General features: G+C 40.4%; 3 long non-coding RNA genes across 3 annotated transcripts in view; 1 reads left to right on the plus strand and 2 right to left on the minus strand.

Annotated features, from left to right (window-relative positions):
* Positions 1-13495, minus strand: part of LOC138763864 (uncharacterized) — a 77794-nt gene extending 64299 nt beyond the window's left edge. The window contains exon 1 of the long non-coding RNA XR_011357865.1: positions 13338-13495. This is a non-coding gene — a long non-coding RNA (uncharacterized lncRNA). The remainder of the gene's footprint in view (positions 1-13337) is intronic.
* On the plus strand, positions 3264-14018 carry LOC138763865 (uncharacterized). Its single transcript, XR_011357868.1, has 2 exons — positions 3264-3489; positions 13730-14018. It is a non-coding gene; the product is annotated as an uncharacterized lncRNA (long non-coding RNA).
* A 5367-nt stretch (positions 14019-19385) lies between these two features.
* LOC138762778 (uncharacterized) overlaps positions 19386-26519 on the minus strand; it is a 63560-nt gene continuing 56426 nt past the window's right edge. The window contains exon 2 of the long non-coding RNA XR_011357135.1: positions 19386-19625. This is a non-coding gene — a long non-coding RNA (uncharacterized lncRNA). The remainder of the gene's footprint in view (positions 19626-26519) is intronic.

Here is a 26519-nt window from a genome sequence, read left to right on the forward strand (position 1 = left end):
GCAGTTGTCTTTAGAGCATATGCCAAAAGACATCTGCCTCATGTTGGCCGACAAGACCTTGATAACCCTCGAACAGTGGCCACCTTTGCAGACATTCTGTGATGCGCGAAATAGCAAGGCGCAAGGCCAGAAAGGTTAGTGCTGTGTCACACCCAAAGGGCCAGGCTTCACAAGTACCGGCAATGAGGCTGCACGTTCCCCTGGGCAAGCATGACTCCATGACAATGGTGTTGTGCCAGTTGATGAAGTAGCTGGCCATTGTAACATCTGGGATGAACTCTCCCAGCACAAACTTCCAGTCGATACGGATGTGGAGGTTGGTGTCCTTCCTCCTTCGGGCTTTGACACCCGTACCTGGAGCGCGGGTCCGGCACACGGACTATACCGCTGAAATTCGGCGACAATGTTCATATGGAAGTTCATTCTTGCTGCTGTGTCCCAGTCTTGGCTGGGTGCTAACTTCTTCAGAGCCCACTCACTGATAGTGGACTTAAAATGGTGCCGGTTGGTTAATACAACGTTCCAGATATTCCACCTTGGAAAATCCAAACTACCCGCCTCGTACCTAAACACCGTGGATGTACTCGAACAATGAATTTGCCAAACTTCTTGCGGAGTTTCCAGACATTTTCACTCCCCAGTTCTCCACTGCCACACCCAAACATGGCGCCGCACATCACATCCTCACTCAAAGACCTCCTCCACAAGCCCAATCCTGAAGCCCGATAAGTTGCGGCTTGCAAAACAAGAGTTCCACAAAATGGAGGAACTTGGAATCATATGCTGGTCAGATAGCCCTTGGGCCTCCCTGCTACATATGGTGCCCAAAGCCACGTGAGGCTGAAGACCTTGCGGGGAATTACAGGTGTTTCAACGATGCTACCACTGCAGACCCTACCCTGTGCCCCATAAACATCACTTTACAGCTAATCTTCAAGGGGCCAGGATATTTTCTAAAATTGGCTTGGTGCATGGGTGCTATCATCATAACACTGTTCGGCCTCTTCAAATTTTTGAGAATGCCTTTTGGGTTCAAAAATGCTACACGAGCATTCCAGCGACTAATGGATGCAGTGGGGCATGGGATAGACTTCCTTTTCGTATACTTGGATGTCATACTCGTCGCCAGCCACTCCCACAAAGAGCACCTGCAACATCTGCATTTACCCTGCTGCTGCCTACAGGAGTTCGGGCTAAGTGTGAACCCTGCCAAGTATAAATTCGGGCAGTCCTCTATTGAGTTCAGCAGCCGGGTGCCATTCCATCCTCAAATTCGTGAGGCCCGATTTCCATCAAAGGACTCCAAGAATTTGTGGGGATGGTCAATTTCTATCGTTGCTTTCTAACCTCTGCAGCTCGTATTATGAAACTCCTCTTTAACCTCATGTTCAGCGATGCCAAAGAATTCGACTGGACAAAGGAGATGACGATAGCATTCCAGCAGACCAAAGATGGCCTAGCGAAGGCAAAATTGCTGCTCCATTCACAAGTGGATGCACTAACCACCTTGATGACAGGCACGTCCAACGCAGCAGTAGGCGAGGTCCTGGAACAGTACATCAATAGACAACGGAAGCCTCTAGTGCTTTTTAGTAGGCACCCCCCACCCTCTGGAAATGAAATAGAGCACATTCGAAAGGAAACTACTGGTGCTGTACCTAGCGGTCAGACACTTACACTTTTTTTTGGAAGCAGAGGTTTCACAGTTTTTACTGACCACAAACAGCTAATGTTCACTTTCGCAAAGGCATCAGATCCCTGGTCAACCTGCCAGCAGTGCCACCTATCTTAAATATCATAGTTTTTAACCAGGATTAAACATACCTCCACTAAGAGTAATGTGGTGGCTGATGCCCTGTCCCACTCCTTCGTTCAAGCAGTTCATGCTCTCTCTCCGGGTATAGACTGTATGGCTCTTGCCAAAGCTCAGTGACAGAATGACAAACTCCCAGCTTATACAACTGCTGTCATGAGCCTACAACTCGAGGATGTAGTCTTTAGGCCGCAAGGTACCACTCTCCTGTGCAATGTTTCCACAGGGCAGCCTCGTCCTATCATCTCTGCTGCTTAGGGACATTGCATTTTCGATGTCCCAACCCTTCCATTGAAGCGATGGTTTGCGTGATAGCCAACAAATTTGTATGGCATGGACTCAAGAGCAGGTCACGTACTAGGCAAAGATGTGTATGGACTGCCAATCTGCCAAAGTGCAAAGGCATGTGAAGGTGCCGCTTCAGCCTTTCCAGCCACCGCAGCGCAGATCTGAACAAGTGCATTTCAACATTGTCAGCCCGCTTCCGGTATCATGAGGGTCTAGGTACTTGTTAATGGACCTTGACAGATTCACTAGGTGGCCGGAGACAGTTCTTATGATGGACTCATCAACCGATTCATGCGCCAGAGCTTTTATTTCTACCTGGGTATCTCGGCTCAGCCTACCCACGCACGTCACCTCCAACAGAGGCCCACAGTTTACCTCTGCACTCTGGGACATTTTCTTGTGTCTGCTGGGAATACAGCTCCATCACATGATAGCCTACCACCCATAGTCGAATATCCTGGTGGAGCGGTTCCATAGGCATATGAAGGCTGCACTGATGGCCTGTCTTCATGGACCTGATTGGACAGACGAGCTTCCCTGGATCCTCCTGGGTATAAGAACGGCATCCAAAGAGGATCTCAACTCCTCACCGGCTGAGTTGGTTTATGGAACCCCACTCATTATACCTGGTGAGTTTATGCCTTCATCACGCGGACAGGAGGTGCCACTGACTGAAGTCTTAGGCAGACTGTGGGAGCGGCTCAAAGAATTGGCACCAGTTCCCACATCAAGGCATGGAACAAAGACACCCTTCATCCCAAAAGAACTCCGTAAAGGTGCACGTGAGCCACCCTTACAGAGGCTGTATGAGGGTCCCTTCAGAATGCAATGAAACAATCATACAACTTGTGTTCTGGACGTTGGGGGACATCCAGAAACTTTTATGATTGGCTGACTAAAGTCCACTCATCTCAACCTTGATCGGCCCTTGATATGATCCCTTAATGTGAAGGCACGGACGACAGCTCAAGTGTGGTGGACAGTATTGGCACCAGAGGTTCGGGGAGGAAGGGGACATGTAGCAGCTCACCGGAGGCTTAATCGAACCGGGTTGGAAGGTTCTGAGTGAAGTAGTGATATCACAATGCGATGACATCATTTGGAATGCGTGAGGTTTAAAAAGCTGCCGGTGATTGTTTATGTAAGTGACTTTTACTGAACTTCGACTCAACAGCATCTGATCGTTTTCTCGTTCTTCATTTCACACTGCGACACAGTTTCTATCATGGCATTTTAAAGAGAGAAACAAAGGAGAGACCTGAGAAAGCAAGGGCCAGAACATGACACATTTTGGGGATTAGACAATCCTTTCCTCACGAGTTAATCTACCAGACTTCTGCAGATCATTAGTGAGGGCAACTTCCTTGCCCCATTCATGTAATGAGCAGGTACAAAAATTGGGTGTGACATATGTAGAGAGAGGATATAGGAAATGGCAGGGATTTCGTCAGCTCCATCACTTAAAAAATTAGCACTGCATCCCTGCCTGTTTCTGTCGCCCTCTTTGGTACTGGGATGTTGGTGGTTAACTTGAAACTTTTGGTGACAATGGACTGATGCAATTTCATGTGAAGATCTCAGTAAGGTCTTCAATCATTTGGTTAGCACAGTCCTTCAGTACCTGGCCTGGTATGCTGTCTGGTTTTGCTGGGTTCACCTGGATAGGATTCTCCTCACCTCAGCCATAGCTATGCAAAGGGGCTGTTCTACAGGGGGAGATGGAGCTTTCTTTGACATCAGCCTGTTCTTCTCATCAATCCATGTGTTGATGTTTAGTCTGTCCAGAAGGAAGGCATCATCATTTACTTGCAAGGTTTTCTTGTGATCTGTTATTGTTTTGATACCTTGTCACGTGCACCTCATGTCGCCAGTGTCACACGGCTGTCTATGGATCCTTTGTGAGTGTAGTTGTGGTTCAGGTTTGGATTTCTGAACTACTTAAGGGCTTCTCAAACGGTCTGGCAGCTGTTCTTTCCTCAATGTACATTAAATGTGTCAGATATGGCTTGTAGGTTGGCAGAGTTTTTGCAACCTTCTTTCAGTCCGTAGACATCATTGATTCCACCCAGGAACTCTGTAATTTCTTTAATCCCCACTCCTTAATTGCAAGGACTATAATAGATGGCAGACCAATTATCGAATGTGAGTGAGATCTGGGAGGCTTTCTATAAGACACGCCATTTCCCATATGTAAATTACACTGCTACTGTTGCACTTTGACAGTCCAGAAAGAACTGAATTCAAAAGAGTTCACTGGTGCAGCATGCATAACTGTGCGAGTTAGAATCATAGAAGAATACAGCACAGAAATAAGCCCTTCTAATCCAGACCAAACTATTATTCTCCCTAGTCCCACAGACCTGCACCCAGTCCATGACCTTTCATACCCCTCCAATCCATGTACCTGTCCAAATTCACTTAAAAATTAAAATTGAGGCTGCATTCATCACTTCAGCTGGCCACACTCCCACCACTCTCAGTGTGAAGAAGTTCCCCTCATGTTCTCTCTACCTTTCCCTTTTCACCCTTAACCTATGTTGTCTGGTTTGTGTCTCCCTAACCCTCAGAGGAACTGCATTTACTCTTTCTGTCTCCCTCATAATTTTAAATAACTCTATCAAATCTCTCCTCATTCTTTGATGCTCCAGGGAATAAAGGCCTAAGCTGTTTAACCTTTCCCTATAAATCAGTTCTTGAAGTCTGGTCAACATCCTAGTAAATCTTCTCTGCACTTTTTCAATCTTACTAATTCCCTTTCTGTAGTTAGGTGACCAAACTGCACAAAATACTCCAAATTTGGCCTTACCAATTTTACCATAACATCACAACTCAAACTCATTACTTTGATTTATGAAGGCCAAAGGTCTCTTTATAACCCTATCTACCTGTGATGACACTTTCAGGGAATTGTGCATCTGTATTTCCAGATCACTCTGTTCTATTGCACTCCTCAGTGCCCTACCATTTACTATGTATGTCCTTTCTTGGTTTGTCCTTCCAAATAGCAACACCTTATATTTGTCTGCATTAAATTCCCAACTTCCATTTATCAGCCCATTTTTTCAGCTGGTCTAGATCCGTCTGCAAGCTTTTGAAAACCTTCCTTGCTGTCTACAGCACCTCCAATCTTAGTGTCATCTGCAAACTTGCTGATCCAATTTGCCACATTATCATCCAGATCATTGATATAGATGAGAAACAACAAAGGTCCCAGCACCGATCCCTCAGGCACACCACTAGTCACATGCCTCCAGTCTGAGAAACCATCATCCACTACCACACTTTGGCTTCTCCTGTGTAGCCAATATCAAATCCAGTTGACTATCTCCCCATGAATATCTAGCATCTAAACCTTTCTGACGAACCTCCCATGTGGGACCTTGTCAAAGGCTTTACTGTCATGTAGGTGACATCCAGAATCTTTCCTTGGTAAACTTTCCAGGAAACCGCCTCGAAAAACTCTAAAATTGGTTAAACACAACCTACCACACACAAAGCAATGTTGACTATCCCTAATCAGTCCTTGGCTATCAAAATAATTGTATATCCGATCTCTTAGAGAATCTTCCATTAATTTAACTACTACTGACATCAGGCTCACCGACCTATAATTTCCAGGGTTACTTTTGGAGCCAACCCTCCAATCCTCTGGCACCACATCCATGAGGACATTTTAAGTATTTCTGCCAGAGTCCCTGCAATTTCTACACCAGCCTCTATTAAAGTCCAAGGAAATATCTCATCAGGCCCTGGGGATTTATCCACTCTTATTTGCTTTAGGGTAGCAAGCACTTCCTCCTCCTTAATTTATATAGGTTCCATAACCACTCTGCTTGTTTTCCTTACTTCCCATGACTCTGTGTCTGTTTCTTGAGTGAGTACCGATGCAAAAAAAAACTGATTTAAGATCTCCACCATCCCTTCTGTCTCCATACATAGCTAACCACTCTAACCTTCAAGGGAAACAAATTTGTTCCTTACTGTCCTCTTGCTCTTGATATACTTGTGGAAACCCTTACGATTTTCCTTTACATTATCTGCCAAAGCTTTTAGCCTTCCTTATTTCTTTCTTGATTTTTCTTACATTTTTTATACTCACTAATTCTTCATTTTCTCTGTGTTGCCTATACCTGTTATACACCTCTCTCTGCTTCTAAACCAGATCTCCAATATCCCTTGAAAACTAAGGTTCCCTGTTTATTTTGCATTTAATCTTCACAGGAACATACAAACTCTGTGCTCTCAAAATTTCATCTTTGAAAGTCTTCCACTTTCCTAACACAGCCTTGCCATGAAACAATTTATCCCAATCCACACATTCTAGATCCTTTCTCATTTCCTCAAAATTGACCTTTCTCCAATTTAGAATCTCAACCTGAGGCCGAGATCTAATAGTGTCCATAATTTACTTGAACGTAATGGCATTATCACCACTGGATCCAAAATGTTCCCCTACACATATTTCTGTCACCTGTCCTGTCTTGTTCCCTAATAGGAGATCCATTATTGCAGTCTCTCTTATTGATTTGGAAAACTTTCCTGAACACATTTGACAAACTCAAAGCCACCCAGCCCTTTTACACTATGGGAGTCCCAGTCGATAAGTGGAAATTTAAAATCTCCTACTATCATAATTTTATGTTTCCTGCACGAACTCTCACCATATTTGGTCCTCCAATTCTTGCTGAATATTGGGTGATCTTTAATACAACTCTATGAGTGTGGTATTACCTTTCCTGTTGCTCAGTTTAACCCATATATCCTCAATAGACGAGCCCCCTTGTCTGTCCCATCTGAGCACAGCTGTGATATTTTCCCTGACGAACAATGCCACTGCTTCCTCTTTCATTACCCCCATTCTATTGCATCTAAAACAATGGATGCATGGAACATTGAGCTACCAGTCCTGTCCCTCCTGCAACCAAGTTTCAGTAATGGCCACAGTGTCATAATTCCACTTATCAATTCACATTCTAAGCTTGTTAGTCTTTTCTACAATACTCGTTGCATTGAAATAGATGCACCTGAGAAATTTGCCAACATATACAACCCTTTGTCTTCAGACATTACCTGCAATCTTCACTTCATCTTTTTCTGCCTCCACTCACATATCTATTCAGGTACTGTGGTTCCTGTCCCCCTGCAAATCTAGTTTAAACCACCCCCTCTCCTCAGAGCAGCACTAACAAACATTCCTGCAAGGAAAGTTTTGGCTTTTGCCTCAACGTCTTTATGCAGCTTTCCATCTGTGGTGAATCTCTGCTAAGCTGTCTGCTTTCCTTGACTAGCCTTGCTGTAGTAACATTGGCTGTGCATTATCTCTAATATTAAAGACACTCCCCTTGGGTATAACTGTGTCTGCATCCATTGTCTTTCATTATTGTACCGTCAACTTCTGCTAATAAAAACCATGATTATTGTTTGACCATATCGTCTTTGTCTACTTCATTAAATGGCACTTCACCATCACCTTTAAGAGTGTTACCCCAATGGCAAGCGGCATCAACCAACTCTTCAACCTGAGCATCACCATTTTATTCAAACACATCTTTATTCACACAGCTGGTACAGGCAAAGCATGACCTAGGCACCCCATTGGCTGAATATTTGCTCCCATCTTCACCAAAGGTGTCTGTTACTTTACATTTACATTTACAATTTTAAACTTATGTATTTTTACCTATTATTTATTTTAATTTTTTTCATTCATTTTCTTCATGGTTTGGCCAGTTGCTGGAGGCTGCCTGTTTCTTGAAGCAGAGGTTTTACTGTATTCTTTCTTCAAGCTTGCTTTCCAAAATGCATCACCTCACACTTAGCCGGAATGAACACCATCTGCCAATTATCCTGTCTATATCCTGTTGTAACCTACAACAACCTTCAACATTATCCACCACACCTCCAACTTTCATATCATCCACTCACTTATTGACTCATCCCTTTACTTCATCCAGGTAATTTAATAAAATCACAAAGAGCAGGGGTCCCAGATCCGATCCCTGTGGAACTTCACCAGTTCTTGACCTCCCATCCACTGCTACTTTCTGCTTTCTATAGTTAAGCCAATTCTGAATACATACAGCCAAGGTTCCATAGATCCTAGGCCTCGACTTACTTTATGAGTGAGTCTCTCATGGTGGACCTTGTCAAATGTTTTATTAAAATCCATACACACTACATCTACTTTCCTACATTCATCAATTTATTTTGTTAACTCTTCAAAAAACTCAGTTAGGCTTGTGAGGCATGACCTTCCTGTCATAAAGCCACACTGTCTATTCCTGAGAAGATTGTACTTCTCTAAATGCTTGTAAATCCTGTCCTTAAGATTCCTCCCCAATAGTTTACCCACCACTGACATATGACTCTTTGGCCTATAATTTTCAGGATTATCCCTATTGACTTTTAAAAAAAACAAGGGATCACATTTGTAATTCCCCAATTCTTTGGAACATCCCCTGTGGTTAAGGAGGACACAAAGACATTGCCACTGCCCCAGCAATCTCTTCTCTCCCTTTCCATGGCAACCTGCAGTACATCTTGACCAGTCCCAGGGACTTACCAATGCTATTATTTTTAAGAAGATCCCACACTTTTTTAATCTCAACCAGGTCCAGCTGGTTCTGTTCTGAGCTCACCTTGTCTAAGGTCCTTTTCCCTGGTGAATACTGGAGCCAAGTATGAAACTAGGGCCTTCCCAACCTCCTCTGCCTCCAGGCACGCGTTCCCTCCTTTTACCAGAAGCACTTTAATCATCCTTCTGTTTTTTTCTTTTCAGCTTTTTACTCTTCTGCCCTCCCATCCATATCCATCTCTGATCTATTGGCCTGTGCTTCTCCAACCTTTTTTTATTCAGTCACCTGCCTGCTTTTTGCTCATACCTTGACAAAGAGGTCAGTCTCTAAACATTGGTTGTTTATCTTCGCTTCCTATGTACACTGCCTGACCTGAGTTTCTCCAGCACTCTTGTGTATTACTCTTGCCCTATTGATATATTTCCTCATAAACTGCACGAGCCTGTAATTTATTAGATTGTGTTAAAGTGTATTCCATTTCCTAACCTCCATCTGAACAGATAAAATGCTTAGCAGCTGATTAATGGAGCTGATTTCCCACTGAGATGTGATCATAACAATTCTCAGATTTGATAAATCTAACACATAATTGACTGTCATAAGAGAATAATTATTATTGCAAATTGTGTGTTTTCATGGGGTTTTTTTTAGAGAAAATGTGAGTTCTGAAAAACTTCCAGAGTCAAACCTATTTATCATTTATTTATTTATTTCACAGACATTGGGGGAAAATAAGTGCTAAACTGTAAATAGAAATTTCCTGAACACTAAATAAATTACATAATTTACAAAATTGAGAAGAACCATATGAGTCGCATATTTGTTTTCAAAATAGTAACTGCATATTGACAAATATTTAATGAATAATCCTCGCCTTTTTCTAATGAATGGTAAAGCACTATCTATGGATAGTTCTGTTCATAACTAATTTCAATTACCTTGTGCAATTTTGCTCTGACAAGCACCTATTAAGTCGATTCCAGCTGTATCTCCCTGAAGAAATGTCTTAATTACATAAATTTCCATTGGCGTAACGATAAGTTTTACAAGTCCAACAGAAACCTAATTGCTTATGTTTATGGAGTCCATCAGCATTTCCCGTGATTTATTTATTCTCCTTATTCCATCATATTTAATATATCCATGCATCCACCCTGTGCTCATTTTACTATCCATTAATTGCAAGCGTTACGAGTTTACATATAGTTCGTATTCTGCAAAAACTGCATTGTTTCATTTTACAGAAGTGAGTTTTGAATTTTGATCAGCAAGCATCTAAATGAAGTTTACTGATCCAAGCCATTGAAGAAAAAAAAACAACCAAGATTCCCTTCTGTGGGCAATTATAACTTTTGTCTATGATATTACCCAGGAAGTATATTCACTGAAAAAAGGGATGGCAAGGTTAAATATGGAAATGGATTGGAGGTTACCATCAGAATGACCAAATTGTTATTGTATGGCAGAGCACGTCTGAAGGACTGAGTGACGGACTCCTGTTCCTAGTCTCAATCACATGCGAGTTCAATTACCTTCAGCAATGAAAACCACGTCCTGCAAATATGATCAATATACTAGTCAAGTATGGAGAAAATTGTACAATGGATGATGACCTTTCAAATGGTGGAGTCTCTGAACTATGGCCCTTCTAAAAATGGGGATTGTTGAAATGGAAGGGACTTGTGAAATTAAGGGGTCTTTCAAAGAGGGAGTAGGGGTTCTCTACTATGTAGTGCGAAGTCCTAAACTGGTCAATGGATGGTCTATGAAACGAGAGGTTAGTGAATTAGGAGGATGGACCTGTAAAACGGAAGAGGAACTCCTAATTCTTTTTGAAAAAATCATGTGTTGTACAATTTGCCTTCTTCTTGGCAATGGGAAAATCTGTCTAAGAATACATTCATGTTTGCACGAATGACATCCACCTCATGAACTAAGCGCACCATGGCTCTTGTCTACTTTAAGCCAATTATAATTGCTTAGTAAAATTAATAAAGTCTTCTTCCCTCAATAATAAGTATAATAAATATTCTACAATGGGTTATGCATTTAAAGAATCACTAAATAGTACAATGCTGAAAGTTTTATTGAGGAGCTCATGGCAGTTTTCTCCTTCAAGTACTTATTTATTTGCCCTTCTGTAAACTAACATTTTCCACCATCCCATCAAGCAATACATTTCAAATATTAACCACATACTGCATCTGAAAGGTTTTCTTCATGTCACCTTTAGGCCTTCCGTCAATAATCTCAGATTTGTGCTCTGTGCTTATTGACAATTCGTCCTTGGAAAGAGTTCCTGTTTAAATTAATCCTTCATTAATTTATAAATATTTATTAAAGCTTCTCTTAACTTTCTCTACTCTTAAAAAATAATCCCAGCTTCTCTGTACTATCTATATTGATTTTCTTTTGTTGGTGGAATCGTTCTAGTCATTTGACTGTAAAAAAATACTTTCATGGCACATCAGCAATAATAGTAAATGCATTTGTCCCCCCCCCCCCCCCCCCCAGTCTCCTCTTGATTTAAGATTACTGTTTCACGATCCATAAGACATAGGAGCAGAAATAAGCTATTCAGCCCATTGAGCTTGCCCCACCATTCAATCATGACCTGATCCATTTTCCCACTCAGTCCCACCGCCTGGCCTTCTCCCCGTAAACTTTAATGCCTTGGCTAATCAAGGAGATCTGCCTTAAATACACCCAATGATTTTGCCTCCACAACTGTCCATGGCAACAAATTTCACCACCCTCTGGCTAACATTCCAGTATTACCAACCTATAAAACACTGGTTCCATTGTGGTTACTTGTACATTATCCCAGTATCTTGAGTTACAAAGTACAACTATCAACTGAAACAATAAAAAAGCTGAAATATTGTTAAGCATTATGTTCAATATCTATCATTTAAAGAAGCAGTATTATCTTATCCTTGCCTTTTTGAGAATTTTTTATGTGCATATCTAGTGCTTGCATCATGCACTTAATGGAATGGAGTAGTGAACAAAAATATTTTGAAACAGTGAATCATATTACTAGGTTAATTAACCATATGAGCTGCAGACCTCTGGATGAACAGTGGGATATAAAATACAAAATCTGTCATAATCTGTGGAATGGATTAAAGAACAAAAGATCACCACTCCCTTAAACCACCAACCTCCCCCCTCCCCCTGCCCCTCATCATTTTACCATGCCACCAACAAACTCAGGACAGTGCCAAGTTTCATGACAGTTTTGAGAACAAAAGAACTGATGCTTGCAGGAGCTTCATCAGAACAAATGAATGTCATCATTAACTTCAGAGTTTACCATTGCAATATCACAATTCATAAATGCAAAACGGTAGCAATTTATAAAAAGTGGTGTCAGGTTAAGTGATTTGGTTCCTAAATCCCAAAGAAGCTTATTTCAGAAGAATATAACTTAATATTTTATGAAAGAAAATTTATACCACATATATGGAGCAGAGTTACATTAAAATTTAAGGTAACAAGATTTTATTTCCAAATGATTATGGACATCTAAATTTTAAAATCAGGCGAATAATACACTGAAGTGAAAAGATAATCCTATCATTTTTAAAATGTATTGAATTTTGCATATTACATTAACCCTTTGAACTCCGTGGCCCAGTTTTCAAAGACTGCCAACAAGCACATATACTCCATGTCCTGGTTTACCGGGGCTATCAACAAGCACACATACGCCGTGCCCCATTTTTTCTGGGACTGGTTTTATACTCAACCAGCAGCTGGTTTGTACTGATATTCGTACTGTACTTTACCCATGGACCCAGTCTGGAGTATATATTATGAAAGGTTAAAAATGACTGGAGTCTAAAGGGTTAAGTTTCAGTTACTCTCGGTAACCTGCTTAGGTCACTAACACTGGTGATTAAAGGGTTTTAGCAAAAGGGGAAGTAAGAAAATGAGGTTCTACTTAAAATGTGTAACATTGAGATGAATTCTGATCTTAGTGTTTAAAGTAAATAAGAAAATATATTTTCATAATTCCACCTTCAGCAAAAGAACAAAGAAAGAGAATGAAGGGAGTTTTTAATAATACGCCCAATCTCAAACACTGGTGGAAACATAATCCATGAGAGTTTTGAAAGGATAAATATTTTTTAAAATGTAGAATAATATGGGAAGTTGGCAGGAATGAAAACTAAATTTTCAGAGGATAATTACAGCACAATTGATTCAATAGTTTGTGAATGCTAGGTCTATGATTCAATAATTGCATAACCTTGAAACCTTGGACAGGAAGATCCTGGGAACATCAAGCAATAAATAATGCAGCATAAATCATCAGAAATACTGGTAAATTCACAAGATAAACAAAAAACATGTAAAATCCCAAACCAGATCTCCATTTGCTGCAATTAAAGAGAGGTACGTGATTAAAACTTATGCTTTTTTTCCCCCCTGAAATTGAACTTTATGGAAACACATCGAAAAATTCCCTACGTTCATTTACAGTGGTACTTCCTGCAGATTTAAGGACTGCTACACCAAAATAATACACAATTTCTGACCAGGAGGTGCAGTGACTATTTTTCTGGTAAAACATCTCTGATCATTTTTCAAACTGCTCCTAGTGCATTAACAATGTAAAACAAAATTGTGCAACAAGCTATGAGCTGTTGGAGTACCTCAGTGGGTCAGACAGCATCCATGTGTAGAAATGGACAGCCAATGTTTCTGCTTGGGGCCCTAAACTTTTTGTTCATCCTGAGTGCCTTCCAACTTTTAATATATGCCTATCATTCAGGTAGCATTACCAAATCAGAATGTTAACTATTCAGTTGGAAAATTGTTATGTTGCATATCACCACAAAGTTAATTTTCTCTTTATAGCTTTGCTGTCAAACTTCCAACAATCAAAGTCTGTCATAATCATTTGGTCAAGGACAGTGATTATTACTGATACTAGGGTCAATGAATGCAACTTAAATTGTGTCTATATGGCCACACACAGAAATGTTTCATGCATTAATATACAATGATCTGTTAACATGCACCCTGTGTCCAACTATCTTCACAGAGATACTGAGAAGATTGAAAATCTGAATAATTTGGAAGGGATAATTTTAAGATAAAAAGCATGAAGTACAACCACATCACTGGCTGCATTCTTACCAGCCTACTGCAGGGAAGAACCTGGGAGGCTTGCCCCACCTGGCCGGCCTGTATATAGACTCGAGCCAGCCCCTCACAGCATCAGTAGGACACGTGGAGCCAGCAAAGAACTGCCAGGCGCACGTGGAGCCAGCAAAGATATTAAGACTGATGTGTACAGAGTTTAAGCTGATTAAAGCCTGTAGTACAGTGTTCTCGTGTTTTGTGTCTTGTTTGCTGCACCACTGAACATCACAAAATTCATATTTGAAATAGATCAAAATCTGTAAGAACCAAGATATGGTTGAATTATCATCTAGGTTGTGAAAGGATGCATGAAAAAGAGTACCAAAAAAAGTTTTAAGAACTTCTTATTAGGAAAGGAACAGAATAAAGTCAAGGGAACTAAAAAGACATTCCTGCTCCTCCTGGATTCAAATTTAGGCAGACCTTATCTCAGACTATTCACCAAGATCATGGCTGACCTTTAACTTCAACTCCATTTTCCTGCATCATCCCAATACATTTTGATTCCACGAGAAACCAGAAATAAATAATTTTTCAGGGGACTTTACAATGAAGAGAGAAAGATTCTATTGGTCAAAACTAGAGTGCAATCTGTGCCTAAGACAAAAATATCTTCCTTCATTATAACAAAATGTAGTAAAATTATTAATAAAAGAGTTTTTTTTAAACTTGTTTAGAAATTAAGATTATTTGTTACCAAGTAGAGTACTAACATTGATGACAAAATTATTATATATCTATATATATATATATATATTAATCTTCTTTGAATAACAATAATTTTATCTGATTCAATTGCTTTGCATCTAGGAAAGAAACTAAATCTGTGAGAAAATATTGATTTCAGCGATGACCTGTAATTACATATTTGTTTAATGTGACAAAGCATTAAAAACTGAAAGTGGTCAATAAAAGACTGAAAATGTACAGTGATTCAATTTTCAAACAATGATTTACAGCAGAATGCAAAGTCACGATGACATTTCTTAACAGATCTTTTTTCAGTGCAGCTCACTTTCGAGGTTTTCTTTCAACATGAGTAAAAGCAATTTGATTGGTGATAATGAGGATTGGAGATTTTAAAACTTCATGATTGATAGTGTAATTTGCTTCATTTTACTCCAAAATAAATATTGGTACGGCGATTTATACTTTTCCATCAATTCTTTTCCAATGGTTGTTCACAATATTAAGAACACAATTCATTACACACAAAAAAATTATGTGTGTAAATTTCTAAGACCTATACACATGGCTGGCAGTGGCATTAAACTACAAAGTAATAAAAGGTCAAATCTTGAGTTTAGAACCAAATGATTCAATATACTGATGTTAGGATAAAGCCGCAGTCATGTGATGAAAATAAACAGAATTCATCTTACATCTTTATAATAAAATTATAATGTATGTTACTTGGCAAGTGAACCGGCACTCAAAATGGCAGACTAACGTGGAAAGCCCACGTGCACTAATGGTCTTCACTGGCCAGGTGCCTGCATGGAAGGAACCATGGCCAATCAAAGGCTAGCTCACCATTGATGTTACATCTGCCCACAGTGGCGGGAATACCGGGCCCAGAGTCAGGAAGCTAGGTCGATAAAAACAGGGCTGTGGAGATCAATAAATCAGTCTTGTCTTGACTTCACACACCCATGTGTATGTCATTATTTTCTTGCTCTGCAGTAGCACCTCACTACATTGGTGTCTCTGACTGGTCCAAACAACCAGGCATTCATGAGGAAAGAGAAACCATGTATTGGGGAGCTCTGAAAAATTTAAGCCCAAATCATTAGCTCTTTCCAAGCATATTACACTCATGGCATACCATATCTCTGGTATTTATATTCTACTGTATATCCCAAATTATTGTTTTCTGAAAGATATCCATCTCATTTGGATTTGGTTTTCATCAACTCCCCAGGCAATCTGTCCTTTATATTCACTTCTCATTGACTTCAATAATGTAACACTAGTAATGTTCTCCCAGGTGGATGACAGCCCATATATCCATCCCCTTGGGGTTTTATTGATCAATCAATCACAAATCTATTGTACAATATTTTGACTGCTTCTACATTTCTTCTCAGAACCTGCCTTTCCAAAATGCTTACGCAAATCACAGTATTTCCTCATTTATTGCATTATTATTTTTGTAACTTAATTTGATACAAACAATCGAATTGTCTAGGCCAACTCCATTTTTCTGACTCAATTAGAAGAGAAATCTATTGAAAATATCGAACTGCATAGCTTCTGAATTAAATCCATGGAGTATTTTTTTGAAAAATCATTATCTTGACAGATCACAAAGGCTGCAGGTGTGATTTCTGATTTAAACTGAATTAGCTCGATTTGTTCAAGAGGCACTAAAATTGGCACAAGTTTTATTAAAGGCAGCTAACCAGCAGAAGACAGGCACAGATGTATGACATTAGCTGCTTAGAGAAGACAGTACCTGACATTATTGAGAGCATGGCAAAGAGATGGGTGCAAAACTATAGTAGACAAAGATATCCTTCACACCTGGAGCTCCTTCTCCCAACCAACTTCCTCTCATCTTTCAAACTATTTCTGAGCTGAATATCATATAATTCTTACTTTGTTCTTTGTCTCTTTGTACTTTGTGAAGCTGAAAATCTAAAACTGCTCAGGCAATGATGGTTAAAAAAACAAACATGATTTTTTTTCCCCTAAACTGTTCATTTTTCAGATCTGGGCAGTGTTGACTATTACCCACACAGAATAGTCCTTGAATTAGTAGTGGTGAGACACTTTCTTGAATTACAGCACTTTTTCTGATTGATTTCTCCCACTCTGTTAGTGGCCTGGGAGTTCTAGGACTCAGATTCAGTGACCTCTTCAGTAATAGAGAGGTTGCAGCTTTGGGAGATGCTGCCATCTTAGCCCAGATTTATAACCATTTCACATTTTGTCTATGGTACATACTGCAGCCACAACCTACCTATGGTGAGGGGGATTAATGTTTAGGACAGTAGATGTAATCATAAACCAGATTGTCTTGTCCTGGTTGATGTTGAATGTCTTGTGTGTGATGGGAGTAGCACTCATCAAGTTAACAACTTTCTATTTTGTCTTGATTTGTATCTTACAGTAGGTAAAACCTCATTATAAGGATGTGGAAGCTGTGAAGAGGGTACAGAGGTAATATACCAGTCTTTTGAGGTAAGGTTAGCAGAGCTGGGACTTTTCTCTTTTGAGCAAAGAAGTATGATAAGAGACTTAACAGAGATCTACAAGATTCTGAGAGGCATAGATAAGGTGGACAGCCATTGCCTTTTTCAAGAATAGCAAGAATAGCAAAAACCAGGGACATCTCTATAAAGTGAAGGGAGGAAACTTGCAGGGAGACATTAGGGGTAAGTTTTTTTTTATATAAACACAGAGAGCCATGGGTACCTGGAATGCCTTGCCAGAGATGGTGGTGGAGGCTGAAACATGAGGAGCATTTAAGAGACTATTAGACAGGCATATGGATGAAAGAAGTAGGAAGGGTTTAGTATTTTGTTTGATAGGAATATTTAGATCAGCACAACATCAAGGGCTGAAGGGCCTGTACTGTGCTATGACCTATCATCCCCCATTCCTCTCCTCTGACTGTGAAAGAAGGTTCCTTCATGAAACAACTAGAGATGGTTGAGCCTTGGGCACAGCCTGAAGTACTCGTGTAGTGATTTCCTGAGCCTGGAATGATTGACATTCCACAATCAGAATAATCTTCCTTTCTCTTGTGAGCCAGGAGTCCATCCATTTGATTATTTTCCCCTTGACCCACATGAACTTCAGTTTGCCAGAGCTCATTGAGTTACAGGGGACTAACAAAATGCAGTTCACCTATCAACAACTCTCAAGAATCTCAACTGGGCCCTTAATAGACACCCCATCAACCACCACAAACATTCATCCTCTCCACCATGGTACACAGTATTTGCAGTGTGTACCGTGTACAAAATGTATTGTAATAATTTAGAATGGCACCTCCAAAGCCCACAACCCAATCATCAAAAAAAGGATGAGGTCAGAAAAGGCAGTGGATCACTATTTCTTGCAAGTTATTTCCAGGCCACACAACATCTGGAGAAATACACTGATCCTTTAGCTTCACTGTGTCCAATTCCTGGAACTTCATACCCAAACCATCATGAGAAGATCTACATCAGAAAGCTGCAACTATAATTTAAGCTATAAAGGTTGGCTCGGCAGGTTCCAAAAATTAATGTGAAAATGCCACATTTGGCAAAAAAATCCCTTGATGTCAAAAGCATTCTATCTCATCTCACTAATGGAATTCAGCAATTTGATTCACATTTGGATGCAGGCTGCAATGAGGTCTGGAACTGAGCTGTTCTGGCAAAACCCAAACTGAAGATCAATGAGCAAACTATTGATGAATAGTACCTCTTGATAGCACTGTCAAGGATACTTTGCACCACTTAGCTAATGACTGAGATGAGACTGCAGCCAGTAATTGGTCAGATTCAATTTCTCCCTATTTTCTTATGGACAGGACAACCCTAGCAATTTTCCACACTGAGAGGTAGATTCCAGTGATGTAATTGTTCGCTTAGAGCTGTGGCTCCTCCACAGCGCAGGTCTTCTGTATGACAGCTAGAACATTTTCTGGTCTTATAAACTTTGGCCTCAGCCATTTCTTGATGTCACTTGGAAAGAACTGGATGAGTCAAAGATGACTTTTTAATATGGAAGACTTCACACATGTCAGTATTGAAGAGTAGGGCTGAACAGCCTGATTCTATGATACTTGCCATATGGGTAGCATCAAGGACTGAGGCAGCAAGAAGGGAGGCTATGCACCATACAGCAGGCCATCACAGAATGTGAGCCTTCTTTAGCTGCCTATTTGAGAGCCCAGTGGGGTGACAGAGACACACAATCATTGGTGAGCACACAAATGATCTGCAGTGTGATACTTTATGTGGCCTTCATTGTGAACATGCTGAACACATACCCATGAGTAACTCACTGAATATAAGAGATGTTATTAGTGAATCACTTTCAACACCCAGTAGGAATTCATTAATTGTCCACATAACTCAAAGTAGAGAGAGAAGCAAATAATGATCATAGGGTATCAGTGACTGTAGCCAGGATACCATGAAGCACCTTTTATGATTGCACAACTACTAGAAACTCTTCACCTTGTCCTATATCTCTGAAGTGGTATAAGCTACCTGCTTGACCTGCAGCTTAGTGAAGCCAACAATCTTTACACTGCCACTCCTCTCTGACAAATGTCTAGTTAGTTGCCCTTGAATAGAGATAGTCTTGGACTATATACTAATAAAGACTTACTGAGCAGCAATAGGGAGACACTCAGGGAGAGTCACCCCCACCAACATCAACCAGCTCTTCATCCTGGGCGACGCCATTTTATTCAAACAACTTTATTCAAACAGCTGCTGCAGACAGGGCACGACTGGAAAGCTCCGCTGGCTGAATCTTCATCTGAATATTTATGGCTCCCATCTTCACCAAGGATCTGTGTGTTGCTTTGGAGAACATTTACAATTTTAAACTTTTATTTTTTTTATCATTTATTTTAATTTATCATTATTTATTAATTTCATCTTTTTTTTTGCCGGTTGCTTGGGGTTGCCAGTTGTTTGAATTCTACACAATGGGGATTTTACTGTATATACATTGGATGTAAACTGCGAGGTTTTGCAGGATCTCCAAGGTCAAGTCTGAAGGAGGCCAATGTATTCAAGTTCATGGATTTGGTCGCTTTAGCAGGCCAAGATACTCCAGTGTTTGCCCTGAGGATGCAGGAACAGATAACATGAACAGCATCTGACACATTTCTGTGCTAAGGTTTAACAAGGTGAAATATTCCATGTATATAGTGGTGACATATGAGAGGTGGCTTTAATTCATATTCCAATGTATAGCGTTTAAAGAAAGCATGGTCTGACTCAAATTCAAAAATCAGTGTTGATTTTAAATTAGCATTGCACATCATAAATGTGCACTTGCATTAGACACCTTATAAGAACCAATGTAGCAGAAGCTTGCAACAAAGCTGAATTTGGTATCTCTTTTGAGTTAGAGCTGGAACACCAAAGGAAAGCAAATGGCTTTAAATCAGTACTCAAAGTTGCATTATCCAAATAGGTCACACCAATTTATCAATGCAAATCTGCAAATTTTGCTATTAGGTTTCCATTACTTAACAACCATGACAACCTTGGAAAAATGAGCCTCAGGAGACTAATAAACTCAAAGTTTGAATTATCAGCACTTTTATATGCATTTCAATACAGCATAATTTGGAATTAATGTGACAAATTAATGTTCTGAGGTGAGTAATAAAGTAGAAAAAGAAACAAGTAAGCATAAACTAATCTGATAAAATGGCCTTCAAAAAGTGTCTGCAAAACATTTATTTTACTTTCTTCTATTCAATGCTGATCAAACTGAGTTAATATCCATATTTCTTAAACTGGTACTTTGTTCTGCAATGCTCTGTGCCACCAATATTCATTATGAGTTGTAGACAGATAAGAGGTGGGAAGAAGGGAACTAATGAATACTAAAGCAATTATTATTTTGGAATTAATTATTTTCAGTTTATACTGCAAATAAATCACAGTGCCCTCAATATAATGATCAATTTGGCATTTTGCATAATACAAATTAAATGCTTATAATGAGAGTCTAAGTCTCATATTTTTCAGGACCCTTTCTCAGCATGGAATGTTAATTTGGTCCATACAGTGCATACCTGATTTCGGCAAACACTTTAGCCAGAGGAAATGGGATGATTTCAAACAATGGACTGTCTGGAAAGTCAATTTACCAGCAGTGTGAGGCCTCATTTGCACTGGGCTCACACGACTCAATAGGATCTGAGAGTTGCTCATCATCCCAGGCAGTGAAAGATTGATAGATCCATTGCAAAACAAAGCTGACAGGAAACTGAGAATTGTATATGAGAAATGTGACATGTCTGAATTCTGAAGTCTGTATGGGGTAAGTGAGTTTGAGGTTGGTGTTGAATGGTAAGTGTGTGTTGTATATTCTTGCATGTACATTTGAGGAGAAAGGCGTGACGGTTTATAGTATGTGTGAGTGAAGTCTATTATGTAGTTAACACTATTATGAGGTTAACAAGAGAAACTGCAGATGTTGCAAAAATGGAGCAACACAAAATACTGGAGGAACTTGGTGACTCACTCAGTATCCATGGAAGGAAATAGATAGTCAATGTTTTGGGCAAAACCTTTCATCAAGAGCAAGACATCATCAGATGTCCGTTTGAAAGAGGGGGAATGAGAAGCATACATTGATAGGTCAATACAGGTGACGGAGAAGGAAGGAAGGTGTGGGTGGCAGGGAGATAGAGAGCATGAGAGAGGGGTAAGGAAATGAGAAGAGGAATGGGTCAGGGAGATAAAAAATGTAAAAGTCTGAGAGAAAACAAGGGAGAAGGTTATCAGAAATTGGAGAAGTTGATGCCATCTGGTTGGAGACTGCCAAGATAGAATACAAGGTACTTTTGCTCCAATATGCAAGTGGCTTCAACCTGGCAGTACAGCAGACATGTTGGTATCGGAATGGAAGTGGAATTGAAGAGGCTGGCCCATTGAGAGATCCAAGATGTCTGGCTGATACTTTGTATTGGCTACTGGATGACTTAAACCCATTATTGAAGCAAATCACAGTTAAAAATGGTTCTTTATTATGTGACATTCAATTTTTGAATCAGGCTTGACTCAACTTTTGCGAATTGAGAGTATTTTGCTATTTCCTTAGTTTATTTGGTGTTTTAACTGTCAACACAACATGCCACTTCAGAGGAATGCTTTTCAGACCCAGGAGAGGTAGACATATTGCATCTGTTGATTCCAGATCTATAATTCTGTTTGTCAACTTCTGTCTGCCTGATTAACAATGCAGCAGTATGAAGTATACACATAGGATCTGATGGTCATCTGATGGTCAACCTAATGGTCTTTCAAGTCAATCATGGTAAATTCCACTGTATTTGCTTAGATCAAGGCCATCCTGCCAACCTCATACATATCATACTTATTTTCACATTACATGGATCATTGCTGAGCATGTTTAAACAAAGTCAAACCCTCTCATATTTCTTTGAAATTAGTACTCATGGCAATGCTCCCAGTCCCTAGCTCCCTGCCCCACACCCCCAGTGCTCAACAACCCCACAAACCTCAGAGCTCCCATGCGCCAGCCCCAGAGATTAGAGTTCCCAACTGAACTTGGACAGTTTTCAAGTGTAAATTCATCAAACTCTTTTGGACGTTTGGATAGAAACACTTGTTGGATTTCTGCCCACTTTTAGCTATGTCCAATTTAGCTCTGCAAATTTTCAGTGTGCAGGAAGCACCTGTCGATTTTTATGGATGGATGGATGCAATCGAGAAAAAGAACATGCAACTTTCTGCAATTCTCTAATTGACGCTGTTTTCATTTTTCTCATCTGAACCAGGCAGTTATGTTTGCTGACAATGGAATTAAAATTTGCTCAGGTAGAGATAAGTTTCTTTTGGATGCCTCCCTAAACGTTCACCATAAATCTAGGCAAATGACTAATCAAGACTGCATTCATACAACAACATGGCATAGTTGTGGTCACTCCCCCAAAAAAAAATTCTTGATGATTGAGAGAAATTCAGAGTTCTGCAGAAGAGGACAAAAGGATTAATTACAAAAGGTAAAAGTGATTATGAGAGGAAGCTGCCAGGGAACATAATGACTGTAAAAGTTTTTATAGATACGTTAAGAGAAAGAGGTTGGTTAAGACAAATATGGGTCCGTTGCGGACAGAAACAGGTGAGTTAATCATGGGGAACAAAGATATGGCAGACTGTCTGAATGACCACTTTAGTTCTGTCTTCACCAAGGAGGACACAACTAATTGTTGAGGATCAGGGACATAATGTGAGGGAGGGTATAAGGGAAATAATTGTAAGTCAAGAGGTTGTATTAGTTAAATTGCAGGGATTAAAAACTGATAAATCCCCAGGGCTGGATGGTCTGCATCCAAGAGTACTGAAGGAAGTAGCCAAGGAATTAGTGGATGCATTAGTGATAATTTTTCAAACCTCTTTAGATACTGGATTAGTTCTTGAGGATTTGAGGGTGGCCAACGTAACTCTGCTCTTCAAAAAGGGAGGGAGAGAGAAACTGGGAAACTACAGACAAGTTAGCCTGACATCAGTCATAGGGAAGGTGCTAGAATCAGTTATTAAAGATGCAATCGCAGTACATTTGAAGAGTAGTGGTATCATCAGACGGAGTCAGCATGGTTTTGAGAAGGGAAAATCATGTCTGATTAATCTAATAGAGTTTTTGAGGATGTAACCAGTAGAGGGGATGGGGGGGGGGGGAAATCAGTGGATATGGTATATCTGGGCTTTAGTAAGGCAGTAGATAAGGTTCCACACAGAAGACTAGCATACAAACTTGAAAAGCACTGTATAGGAGGTATGGTATTAAGGTGGATAGAGAATTGGTTGATGGACAGGAAGCAAAGAGTAGGTATAAATGGGTTCTTTTTGGAATGGCAGCTAGTGACTAGTGGGGTATCGCAGGGACCGTGCTGGGGCCACAGTAGTTTACAATATATAACAATGACTCTGATGCGGGAATAGATAGCAATATCTCAAAATTTGCAGATGACACGAAGTTGGATAGTAGGGTTGGCTGTGTTGAGGATGCTAGGAGGGTGCAGAGTGATTTGGAGAAGTTAGGCGAGTGGGCCAAGATGTGGCAGATGCAATATAATGTGGATAAATGTGAGTTTATCCACTTTGGAGGTAAGAACAGGAAAGAGGACTATTATCTAAATGATTATCTGTTTAGGAAAAGGGGAGATGCAGCGAGACTTGGTGTTGCTGTGCATCAGTTGTTGAAAGTGGGCGTGCAGATGCAGCAGGCGGTGAGGAGGGCGAATGTATGTTGGTGTTCATAGTGAGAAGATTTGAGTACAGGAGTAGGGAGATCCTGCTGCAGCTGGACAGGGCCTTGGTGAGACCACATCTGGAGCACTGCATGCAGTTTTGGTCACCTTATCTGAGGAAGGATATCCTCACCATGGAGGGGTGCAGGGAAGATTCACTAGACTGATACCAGGGATGGAAGGACTTGCATATGAAGAAAGGTTGAATAGGCTAAGCTTGTTTTCTCTGGAATTTAGAAAATTGAGGGGGGATCTTATAGAAACATAAAATTCTTAAAGGGTTTAGACAGACTAGACTCAGGTAGGTTGTTTCCAATGCTGGGAAAAACCACAATCAGGGGTCACAGTTTAAGGATAAGGGGGAAGATTTTTTAGGACTGAGATGAGGAAAGATTTCTTCTCTCAGAGGGTAGTGGATCTGTTGAATTCTTTGCTACAGGAAGTAGTTGAGGCCAGTTCCTTGTCAACATTTAAGAGAAGGTTAGATTTGGCCCTTGTGGCTAAGGGGATCAAGGGGTATGAGGAGAAGGCAGGAACCAGGTACTGATTATATTGAATGGCGGTGTAGGCTTGAAGGACTAAATGGCCTACTCCTGCATCTATTTTTCTACGATACAGCAAATTAATCCCACTTTTTGCCTCTCTGAAACTTTTCATTTTACCTTTTATCCATGTTCATCTCCCTTTTTAAATATTGTTGCTGAATCTGTTTTCACCATTGTTTCACACAGTGCATTTCAGATCCTAAGAACTTGCTGCATAAATTGTTTGCAAGATCTCGCTGATTCCCTTATCAATGACCTAAAAGCGATGTTATTAGTTCAGAAGTCTTGTACTGCACTAAACAATTTCTCTTTGCTCTGTTAAAACCTTTTATAATTTTGGAAACATCCAATCACTTCTTAACCTTCCCTGCGACAAGGAAAGTAATCCCAATTTCTCCAGCAAAATCAGGTTATTACCTTCACCTACATTATTAGAAGCTGTCTCTATTCTGGTTCTAAGGGCTTGGATTTCTTCTTGTGTCTTTACCTTTTTTTATACATTTTAGAGATACAGCACAGTAACAGGACCTTCAAGCCCACATGTCTGTGCCACCCAATTGACCTCCAACCCCAGTATGTTTTTGAAGAGAAGGAGGGAACCCATGCAGACACGGGGAGAATGTACAAACTCATTATAGACCACATGGAATTTGAGCCCTGGCTCTAGTCACTGGCGCTATAACAGCATTGCACTAACAGCGCTGTCAGAAGCCCAGAATTGCTCACAATACTGTAGCTGATGATGTACCACTGTTTTGTAACAGTTGAACATAACCTTTATTGCCACTATACACAAAGTCCAGAATCCGATATGTTTTATCATCTGCTTTGTTAACCTACACTGTCCATAGTAAACTGAGGACAAATGCTGATGCAATGGTGGCTATGGGAGATTCAATCAGTGCAGGGGTTGGGGGAAGGAGTGCAATTTGCAGTACAATGAAAGTGTTAATGATCATGAGGTGACATCTTATGGAGGGAGGGAGAACAAAGGTAACATATTAATTCAAGGATGGCCAATTCATAAGGAGACGAGATTGTGGTAATCTAGTTTATTGGGTGGTGTAAGATGGTGCTCAGGAAGAAGTTGGATCACAGGAGAAACTGATCACCATGGAACTCTGAATTGGGGTTCAGAAAAGCCCAAAGTGCACTGGGATTTTAAATGTAATTAGAGTGCTGATGGGGTTCCAGGAGCAATGCTGGTCAGAATGATTTCTCAGGGAGCAGAGAAGGCAGATCTCCGTGGTGAGGTTCCAGGTATTTCTAGCACCTGGTGAAGTTGTAGGGACAAGTGTGTTTGCTGCAGGCCTTTCAAACCATCCAACATCTCCCAAATTTGGCAAATTGGATTCCTGTTTAGTATTTTTACATTTAAAATGATCTAAAACCTGTTTTGGGGGATGAAAATTCCCCATATAAATTCTGACAGAAATGAAAATAATGTGGAAAGTCAAATACATCATAGGATAAAGGAGTGGATGAGCAGCGCAAAGGCAAGAAGGGTGAATAAAGAGAACGAAGCAGCTCACTGCATGAAGAGAGACATTATCTACCTTTTTGCTCATCCACAATATTTCAAAATAACCAGTGCTTTTAAATACAAGAAGATTCTGGTCTGTGATGATATTACACATAAAAACTGCTGGGGAATCTGGTTCAAACAATGCTTGGTTCTCATGCCCAGACAGCACAAGTGCAAACGTATTTAGCGGTGATACGAATGTGTAACTGCCGATGGATAGCTGGCCTGTCCCCCACTGCTCACTCACTCCCCTTGTGACCCTGGAATAAAGGCCGACCTCCCTCTCCCTGTCCTCAGTCGAGCACGGAATTGGGCCAGCTACGTCTAAAGTATAATAAAGCCTATCGTTCCTCACTCTACAGCTTTGGCATCATTGATAGAGCCTATCAGGAAGCACTGATCGTGATGCTTTCAAAATTAATAAACATTTAGCAGCAAAGGGAGAGGGGCTGCAGGAGGTTTATGTAAGAGGGGGCCATCTGTTTGCAGGAGGTCAGAGGAGATGATGGGAATTCGAATCCCAGTTGGGAGTAGTTCGCAATCAAGGTGGGAAGGTTGCTGATAGGCAAATAGATGCTGGCTTTGGAGCAGACGGGGGTGATTCTGAAATCCAACTCTGCAGCCTGAGAAAGTCCATTGAAAATAATGACACAGG

This window comes from Narcine bancroftii, chromosome 5, assembly GCF_036971445.1.
Source record: "Narcine bancroftii isolate sNarBan1 chromosome 5, sNarBan1.hap1, whole genome shotgun sequence".
NCBI lineage: Eukaryota > Metazoa > Chordata > Chondrichthyes > Torpediniformes > Narcinidae > Narcine > Narcine bancroftii.